Below are 10,000 nucleotides of genomic sequence, written 5' to 3'. Positions count from 1 at the left end.
TTATAAAAGGTTTCTATCTTCAAGAAGCGATATATGCAATAGTTTGTTGATTGACTTGTATGATGGACCATGTTAACTTTAAGAAAGTTATATATCATATTGTATACTACAATTTGGTCAATAAACTTAAAATTATCTATGCGAATCGAAGTCACATTCATTCAGTTTTGAGGGATGAAGGTGAAGATGGGAATTTTGGTGTGAGATCCGTAGACTGGTTTATACAAATTCCAATTCTAACTTCGTGGTACATGCCTGCTGAAGTAATTGATCAGATCTATTAATTTCCATGTATATATATATATATATATATATATATATATATATATATATATATATATATATATATATATATATATATATATATATATATATATATTAGTAATTTTTGTTATTATGAAACGTTACTGAAACCATATATGGTCATAATAAAATCACAGAATATACATATAATTTTTTGTACTTGTAATTTTTACATTTTATCTTGTTCTGCATGAGAGGACGGAGAGTGGGAGGGGTGGGGGATCGCCGATTAATTGAAGCGGCCTTGCTGTGGCCTTGCTGTGGCCTTGCTACATTGCTTCTGACCCAGGGCACTGGGCGGGATGCAGGGATGACCCGTTATCCACGAGGAGCTAAGATGAGAGGGAGGAAGGGCTGGTGGAGGAGAGTGGAATGAGTGGAGGTGGGTACGTGCTTTTGACTTGGCTACCTCTTACTAGGGGGAAAAACCCTTGGTATATAGATAGATAAATAGATATATTAACTTTAATATATTACTTTCAGGTCAATAAAATATCACTATCACTCTACAACCTTCTGATTTTTTTTTTTGGGGGGGGGTACCCGGAATGAATATGCAAAAACGATAATATCACTTGCAACTGAGATGGCCAAGGTAAGTCAGTTTCGATCTCGGGCAAGAAAAAATCTTATTACAGGCGACTGGAGCAGCTGAATATACTGTACCTTATACAGTGAATCTTCAAGAAGAGCATGCACGGTATATTGTGTAGATTAACTTGTATACTGGACAATATTAGCTTTAAGAAAGTTATATAATGTATTATGTTGTATACCATATTTTGGCTCTGCCACGGATTCGGGCGATTCCTTATGGTTTTTCGAAACGTAGGGTGTGGGGAAGCAAAACGGTAAATGTATATCATATACTTATTCGTCTTAACGATGAAATATAGTTTCACATATTTTTTGATAAGAAAATTGTACATATTTACCAACCACTCGCCTAAGGCGGTCATCCTGTACCATACAATCGTTACAAGGTTATTTTAAGAACATAAAAACCTATGAATGGAAGAGACTGCATGAGACCATAAGGCCTACACTAGACAGTTCTCTTAAAACAACCAAATGTTTCAGCGCTCACTACATGGTTACTAACTCTATTCCATTCGTTAACCACTTTGTTGGTAAACCAGTTCTTGTCTATTTCCTTCTTAAACGTTTTATCTAGCGATTAAAATAATGGCGGGGGGGCAGTTGGCCCCTCTTGCCCCCAACCCCCCACCCCACCCCACTGGACACCGATAACCACGAATATTAAAACCGCAACGTTGTTTATTCACCAGAAGAAAAAAAATCCGCTACTCGACAGTCCTTTCTCAGAATACAATGGGGAAACGTTCATGCAGGAGACCTTTTGGTACATGACGGAGCAGCATTTGTGTCAAATTAACGCTACACACAGATAATAAATTAATTTAAACCTAGGTGCTATTTTTTCTTTAAATACTAGATGAGGAAAAAGCCGCAAGCTTTTGGTAGCGTTGTGGTTCCGAGAAAGATAATTACGTCCTTACGTTTTCTTATATTTCCTTTCCTTTCTTTCATTTGAAACTCTGTCTGGTGATATGATGGTTCATGCTTTGGAAGATCCGGAATATCAAACAGTTGTATTACCAGGGGATAAATAAGATGATTGTAATTGTATGGGAACTTAAACGTGTTTTCTTCGTGACTGCCGAAATACGCATTGCATTTGGTAATGTTGTGACTAAAGGATAGAATATTTCATCGGAGGCGACCTGGCATAGTTATCAGAAGTATCTTTTTAAGTATATCCTAATTTTTAACTAAGTTAGATAATGATCTCATGAGGAATATTACCTATTTGCTAATTTGGTTAGGGTTCAGTATGTCAATAACATAATGCGAACGTGTAATAAATATGTAAATGATGAAATGATTAATATATGAATAAAAAATCAGTTTATTTAAAAGCAACTGGCAACCTGCGAAGGGAACAATTACAACAATTGTCACTTGCACAATAACGGTATCGAAACAAAGGGAGGGAAAAAAGGAGATCTAATGCCCAGACCGACATGACTGTATTTTGACCTAATAGTCAGAGGAAGTTTCTGGCCGGCGTATTGTTTTTTTTTTTATCAACTCGTACAAGGTCTAAGGTTAGAGGGATGATAGACACAAGTTGAAGTGAGTCTTCATCGCATACTGGAAACAATTTAAACACAAATAGCTTGAGTATACATTGGCTAATAACAACTAAAACGAAAGAAACAAGAAAACGTGAACTGAATTAGACCGAATCTCCTGAATCAAGGACTGGTACAGCCCTGAATCTGTTGCAACCAAACAAATTAGGGTAAAGACAGGGGCTACGTGTTGACAAGCAGTGTAAATTCGCTGCAGAGTATACAGGAGTTCAAAGAGCAACATTACATCTATAATTTCGAGGCCTAAAAGCTGCGACTATATTGTTGGTGTCTGGTAGACGGCAAGGGAAGTAAGGCCATCAGGTTGGTGTCGGGATGGTGAACCTACTTATTGGTCATTCAGAGCAGTAGTTCTCAACATGAGGACCATGGATCACCTAGTACAAGGGTGGGTAACCTTTTCAATTGTGGGTGCCAAGACTAGCCACATTATGTGTGTGTATATATATATAAATATATATATATATATATATATATATAATATTATGTATATATGTATATATATATCTATATATATGTATTTATATATATGTATATATATGTATATATATATGTATATATATGTATATATGTATATATATATGTATATGTATATATATATATGTATTTATATATATGTATATATATATGTATTTATATATATGTATATATATATATATATATATGAGTACATATATGTATATCAAATAATTCCGACAGCTGTCCCCGGACTCGAACCCAGGACAACTGTCGGAGTTATGTGATTGACATCGTTGTCATTGGCGATTCTATTCATATATATATATATATATATATATATATATATATATATATATATATATATATATATATATATACATATATATATCGCATGCCAACGGAGTAAGACCATAGGGCTATATATAAGTATGCCCCCTCTCCCTTCACGTCCTACCAATGGTCATACAAAAGAAGTTAAAGATTTATTATTATTATTATTATAATTATTATTATTATTAGTATGATTAATATTTTATTATTATTATCTTAAGGTGAGCTCTGGGTTTCGCGTGCCGAAAAAAGTCGTTAGTGTGGCAGGTTTTGCACACGTGCCAAGGGTTGCCCATCCCTGACCTAGTAGGTCACAGGCGCGGATCCACAAACCGAAAACTAGTGAAAGCTAGTGGATTCTTAGCGATTAACTTCAGTGTTGAATTGGTTTCTAGAAGGCTATAGAACAGCAATTCATAAGTATAGGGTTACATGAGAATTACATAGGGTTGATGCCCTTTGCTTTAGAATAGGCAGGTATCAGGAGTAGCTCGTGGGTGTCTATAGTGTGTAGTGATTTTTTTTTTTTTTTAACAGTGGTTACAATGACGGGCGAAGCATACCGGACGGAGACCTTTTGATCCATAATGAGGTCACACGCCGAGAGAAAGCTCACGTGCATGATGAAAACAGTAAACATCTCTGGCTGTAGTCGTTTTCGAGTTAAGGCCATAAATAAGTCTAAATCTGTGACCTTCAGTTTTATTTTCTAAAATCACGCAAGGTCAAACTATGCACACTTTACTGTTGTGATGCAAAATGTCATAATAAAACAAAGGTCTTGGTTTGAAAGTAAATCGGGTAATTTTCGATTTTATTTTATTCTTTATTATTTTCTTATTCACTTTTTTTTTTTACAATTACTTCCAAAATTTAACAAGATTACTTAAAGACCATTGTCCACCCTTCTCGAAAGTTTCATCTGGAAATTAATCCCCCTATTTCGTCGGTATGTTGTTAACAATCAAAGAAGCAGATGAACTCGACCAAAAGCAATACCTAGCACGGATTCCGTTTGGGTGAAGTAACTCATCCCACTTCCCACGATGCGGGAAGTGAAAAACCCCTGGTTGAGCAAGATCCGTCAGTTACGACAAGCTTTTTTTTTTTTTTTTTTTTTTTTTTTTAAAGGCCGATGCTTGGGTTACCTCCCCGCCTGGCCAGGGTTGTCGGGAACCAAAACAAGAAGCACGCAGCGGGTCCCGGAAATCAAACTCACGACTACCTGCTCATGAGTTCGACACGGTATCCACTGAGCTACCGCGCGGGTAGTTATAGTTTTCAAAGCAGACTAGTTTTACAAGATTGTGACAAAACTTTCAACAATCCTCCCCTTTTGATTCTTAATTCAATTGTCCCCAAATACCCAGAATGCGTATCACTCTTCATATAGATTTATGGACAATCATGCTAACATACATACTGATCATATAAAAGAGCCATAATCAGGACGTCAGATAGCAATCACTTTCATTCCTAGGGTATAAGAACATATCAGCATCCGCATCTTTTGTACACTCATTGATAGTGCAATCGGTAGCGCGGTGGCCTAGCATTCTGATATTAACATAAAGCGAGTTCCCTCGCTGCACTGCCTTTGAGCCGAGCGCTGTGACAAGAGACAGGGATGACCCCTTGCGCACGAGGTGTATAGATGGGAGAGGCGGCGAATCGGTTCTGGATAGGCTTTAGAGCAGCCCTATGCAACCTGCGGCCCTCAAAGGCTTTCATTGCGGCCCTTTCTCCTAAAAATAAATAAGCTATAATGCGGCTCTCAGAGAGAGGGTAGCCTTTCATTTGCTAATTAATGGTCAGAAAAATGTCTGTTTAATCATTCTTATGATAATGATCCCAGTTAACCAATATTAAGTAATCATTTATGTTTGTACATTATAATAATAAGGTACGGTAGCCTTTCATTTGCTCATTTATAGTAAGGAAAATACATTTGTTTCGGACAATTCTTATTTTTGTGATCCCAATTTAAATAAAATCAGTAACAAACTATTTATCTATCTTTATCAGTATAATCTCACATAATATGTCTTCGATCGTAGTAAATAACATGAAATAGTAAGGTTATGTGGCCCTCCATACCAACAGAGTAGTGACTAGTGGCCCTTTGGGAAAAAAGGTTGCACACCCCTGCTTTAGAGGAATTTATGTTTTGATTCGGCCATCCCCTTTTTAAGCTGGAGAAAAGCGTTTTGGTGTACATGTACTTTAACGTGGACCTAGAACCATATGTAAATGCTGTAATCTTTTTAATGGTAGGTTTACTCTGAATCTGAGTCTCTGTAATTCCACCACCAAACCAAAAGTGTAGAAAGTAAGGAGGGACTATGCGTTTTTTTTTTATTTGCATGTTATTATGTGTGTTTTGTAGGTGATAATGTGTTTTCTTTGCATATATATATATATATATATATATATATATTATATATATACAGTATATATATATATATATATGTATATATATATATATACATATATATATACATATATGTATATACATACATATATGGCGACGCCAGATGCGCTAGTGATATGCAAGGTTAAATTGTTTTAATGAAATCGCCTGGCGACAACTAGAACTTTATATAACGATCACCAACTCCCCCTGGTTCGTATGCTCTCACAGCATTTCGACCCTAACGACTCATAAGGGAGACTTTACTACAATCCAGCAAGACGCAACGGCGGCGCCGCGCCGGACAGTATGACACCGACCATGAGGCATCACACCATTTCCCAAGAGGAGCCACGGAGATGAATGAAATAGTCTGGCAACAGCTTGGAGAAGAGGAAAGGCACCACCCGGGACGGAAGGGGTTCGGGGAGTTGGTGCCACACGTATGACGTTTGTTTTACTGTGTATACATCCACAGTTATGTAAACATTGGTCGATAAGCGTTGAGCTGGGGGCAGTAAAAACCATCGACTAAAATACATGTAGTTGTTCCTAACACATAAATCTCCATTTTTTTTCTTAGGATACTGTGGCTTTTCTGTCAAAATATTTGTATGCCGGTCTGCTAAATTACTGTGAACTGTACTCAAGAGGACGGAGTAAAACGTACTAATGTTTATTATACTTGGCTCCATGGCTGACCCCTTCTCCGCACTGTTTGTTGTTTCTTAAGGCCTTGTTCACACTAGCAGTTTGAACGGCACGCAAACGGCGGCGGTAGCGCATAGTCAAGCAAAAACTGCGCGGTTTTGTGTGAACACCTACATTTACTTACATTGTAATTGAACCATCTGACGCCAGGCGATTTTTTTTTAAAATTGTGTCAAGGGAAACCTATATAAGCATCTGAGTGAAAATTGTGTAAATAAATTCTTTGGCGTTCCACATTCGATTCTTTGCTTTATTCTAGGTGCAGTCGTTAGGCAATTTTTTCATCTGACGTAAGTGGGTTAATGTTAATAACATCATACGTCTTTAGCTAGAATGAAATATGTAAAGTGCGTTCCCTCCCACATATACACTCGTTACCCTCACCTGAAGAAAATCACTTGGCGCGCTAAAGGGTGAGAAGCTTACGCCAGGAGGCACTGAGTAGCTGCGGCCGAAGCCATCATCTTTGCCCTATTATACACTTGGTTTGTTTAAGCAGGTCACAATCACTTCTAGGAATCGGAAATCAGTGCGAGATTCGAACCCATTAGCGCTTGGCGCCAGTACTATATAAGTTTGTAAATATTAATAATTCAAATGAATATATAACTTTTACTGATTTACTTTTGACTTTATTTATCCAGTCATTAATTTACTTATATTTTCCGTTTATGTGTTTATTTCCCTTTTAATCTATATTTCAACGAATGAATGAATTCATTTATCTATTCATTTATAATTTCTTTCGTGGACGTATTTATTCACTTATTCATTCGTTTATCCATTCAGCTATATATTAAACAATTAATTAATTGATAAATTTATTGATCATTCTTTTTCGTATATTACTTATTGACTTGTTCATTAATTCATCTGCTTATTTTCGTTACTGTCCTATTGTGCAAAACTGAATGTCAATGGACGCCTTTACACGTGGTCGCGATCGTGTGAAAGGGTCCATAGACATCCATGGTTGTTTGAGAGCACGACGTCGTGTCGTGGACAGCACACGGCGAAAAGTCGATACGTGTGAAACGAGCTACACTCGTCCCGGATATCCGTCCGGAATTTTTTAAGTCTCGTGGCATTCGAATCTTTATCTGATCATCTCGATAACCACGATGTAGCCACAGGAAATTGCAATCGCGTGAATCTCACAATCTCACTGGGTCACCTATTCTGTTGACATAGTAACCTATGAGGATCAGTGCAATGCAGAGGGGGTGGGCAGTGGGTGGGGGGCATTCAGGAGGTATAATATGGTAAGAAGTACTTGATCAATTTTGTCTATTTATATTTAAGTCGAATAAAGTGTTTATTTTATGTTTCATGTATATTTACACACATACAATAATTTCCATTCTTGGCCTTATAATTGAATCATTGGGATATACAATCAAAGAGTTATCCCCCCCCCCCCCCCCCCGGGTGAATCATAAGACGTCTACACGCCCTTGACAAGGGCCCGGTAACGTTTGTCAATTCTTCTCAAGTCTGCTTCCTTTGCGATTGCGCGGAATCTGGTGAACGTGTTTTGGTTGGTCAGGTAAGAATAGAGCTATAGTCGATAAAAAAAGGAAATTAATAAATGGACTTATAAGTAAATACATAAATAAATATAAGAATGCATGGATAAAAGATAATGAATAAATGAACAAACAAATAAATAGATATATAAAAAAGAATGAATGTCACTTCGAACTATTTTCATTTCATTTTCGTTTTTTCTCGTACGTTCGAGTCAGCACAAGGAACCAAAACAATCACTTCAATAAAAATAATGAAAAAATAAACAGATTGATAAGTGAAAAAATAAAATTACAATGGATTAGAATGTCAATATAAAGAAATAGATCTCTACAGCAAATCGTTGAAACACTTCATCTTAAAAATTTGAACTGTTAATCCAACTTCTACAAAAAAAATCTGTTTTACACGTGAACTACGCGGTGGCTGATGTTGTTGTTACCTGTCTCTGAGTTAGCCTAAATTCTGGTAGCTCAAACGCCCTTGCTATTCGTCCGGTTCGTCTATTATGATGTTAGATATTTATAACCTTGGGTGATTTGATGAGGTCTCTCCTGAGTTTACCCCGTGATAGAAAATGGGCATCCCCCGTTTTCGACGGGTGTTTATTACTTGTGTTTATGGAATTTCATGTTTACTTTGCCGAGCGTCGCTATATATATTCTATTTTTTCTTGCGTTTAATGACGCCAGGGAATCTCATAAACACAACATATTCCAAACGAAATTAAAATCTAGTTTATTTGTAAGAATTCTCATTTGAAGTACAAAGATTGCGAGATTAGCTCAAAGATATTATTTCATTTATTTCAGAAGGCAAAATGTTAAGGTTCAATTTCATTAACTCATGAACAATGACATTCGTTATTATTAATTTTGTCTGTCATCAAGAAATCTTAATCAACGTAGGTGTCCCTTCCACTGCACTTAGGTCATTCAGTGTCTGCAAATACCTTGTAGCAGAGCTTAGTCATGTACCTCCTTTATTACGCTAGATAAAGTTGCATGTTATTAACCGTTCTCAGTTTGTAAATGTCAGAGGTGAAACGACAGGTCAAAGGGAAGAGGTAGGCTACGTTATACGAATATGTATGAAATGATAAGCACAACACATTTCTGTTTTCTGTCATTACTGAGCAGCTTATTGATATATTAATCAGTTAATTAATCGCTTATTTAATTATCTATTTAATTACTAAGGAGAGGAGCGTGAAAGTTAGAATATTAAGACATACTGTTCTTGAGAGATTTGAGAGACGATTTTCTCAACAAAATTCTCAACAAAAAATTTCTCAACAAATTTTCTCGATTTGAGAGACGATTTTATCAACAAAATTCAACTTCTAAACCAGATTATAGATTCTTTGAGTGGACTGAAAACTTGGTCTCCTACTTATGTAGAGTCGGGTACAGTGGCGTCACACCAGGCATTTCTCGCTAGCATGCTACTTGCTTTTGCATTTTCGTTTGAGAGCAAACAACTTCGGTTACGATCTTTTGTTTTTAAAATTTCCAATTGTCATATTACGATTGCGTCATAAAACTGAGAAGCTGAATGACGAACTAGAGAAGTTAAACCTAGAATACGAATGTTAGACATTGTTGATATGTTTTTGATATGTCTAGAATATTGTAACCGAAGTCGTTTTTATTCAAAGGAAGTAGCAAAAGCAAGTAGCATCAGTATGCCGCCACATTTAGACGAAGCAGGACGGCTTACCCGGGGAGTACCAATTCCTCTTGGCTGTTCTTGAAGGAGACCATTTCTGGTCTTCCGCTTCTTCGACCAGAATGTGCTGGTACGAGTTTCCTCCTCTGTAGATGTTTCCAGAAGAAAGTTTCCCGTTGTGAATGAAATCTCCTCCTCTGCCCTCACACCTCGAGGTCAACAGAAGAACCGACACACAAAACCAATAGACAGACATCATAAACCGTATCTAGTTTTATCTCCTTATTAGCAAGTGTTTTAGGCGACGCCTCCTTGCTGCGTGTACTATAAATAGTAACAATTTGAATACAGAAAGATGGTGTTTAAGAATTGTAATAGATTTTCTGAAATCTGTTCCAATACTGTAATGTAGTTC

The 10,000-nt window shown here is 36.7% G+C and overlaps 1 protein-coding gene across 1 annotated transcript in view; it reads right to left on the bottom strand.

The window, feature by feature from the left end:
• The window catches only part of LOC143033029 (uncharacterized), a 47,124-nt gene that overhangs the window by 13,202 nt on the left and 23,922 nt on the right, over window positions 1-10,000 (bottom strand). The gene's annotated exons all lie outside the window — the stretch shown is intronic.

The sequence above is a fragment of the Oratosquilla oratoria genome, chromosome 15 (assembly GCF_046742065.1).
Source record: "Oratosquilla oratoria isolate Oo_2021 chromosome 15, ASM4674206v1, whole genome shotgun sequence".
NCBI lineage: Eukaryota > Metazoa > Arthropoda > Malacostraca > Stomatopoda > Squillidae > Oratosquilla > Oratosquilla oratoria.
This window is presented reverse-complemented; position numbering and strand designations above follow the sequence as displayed.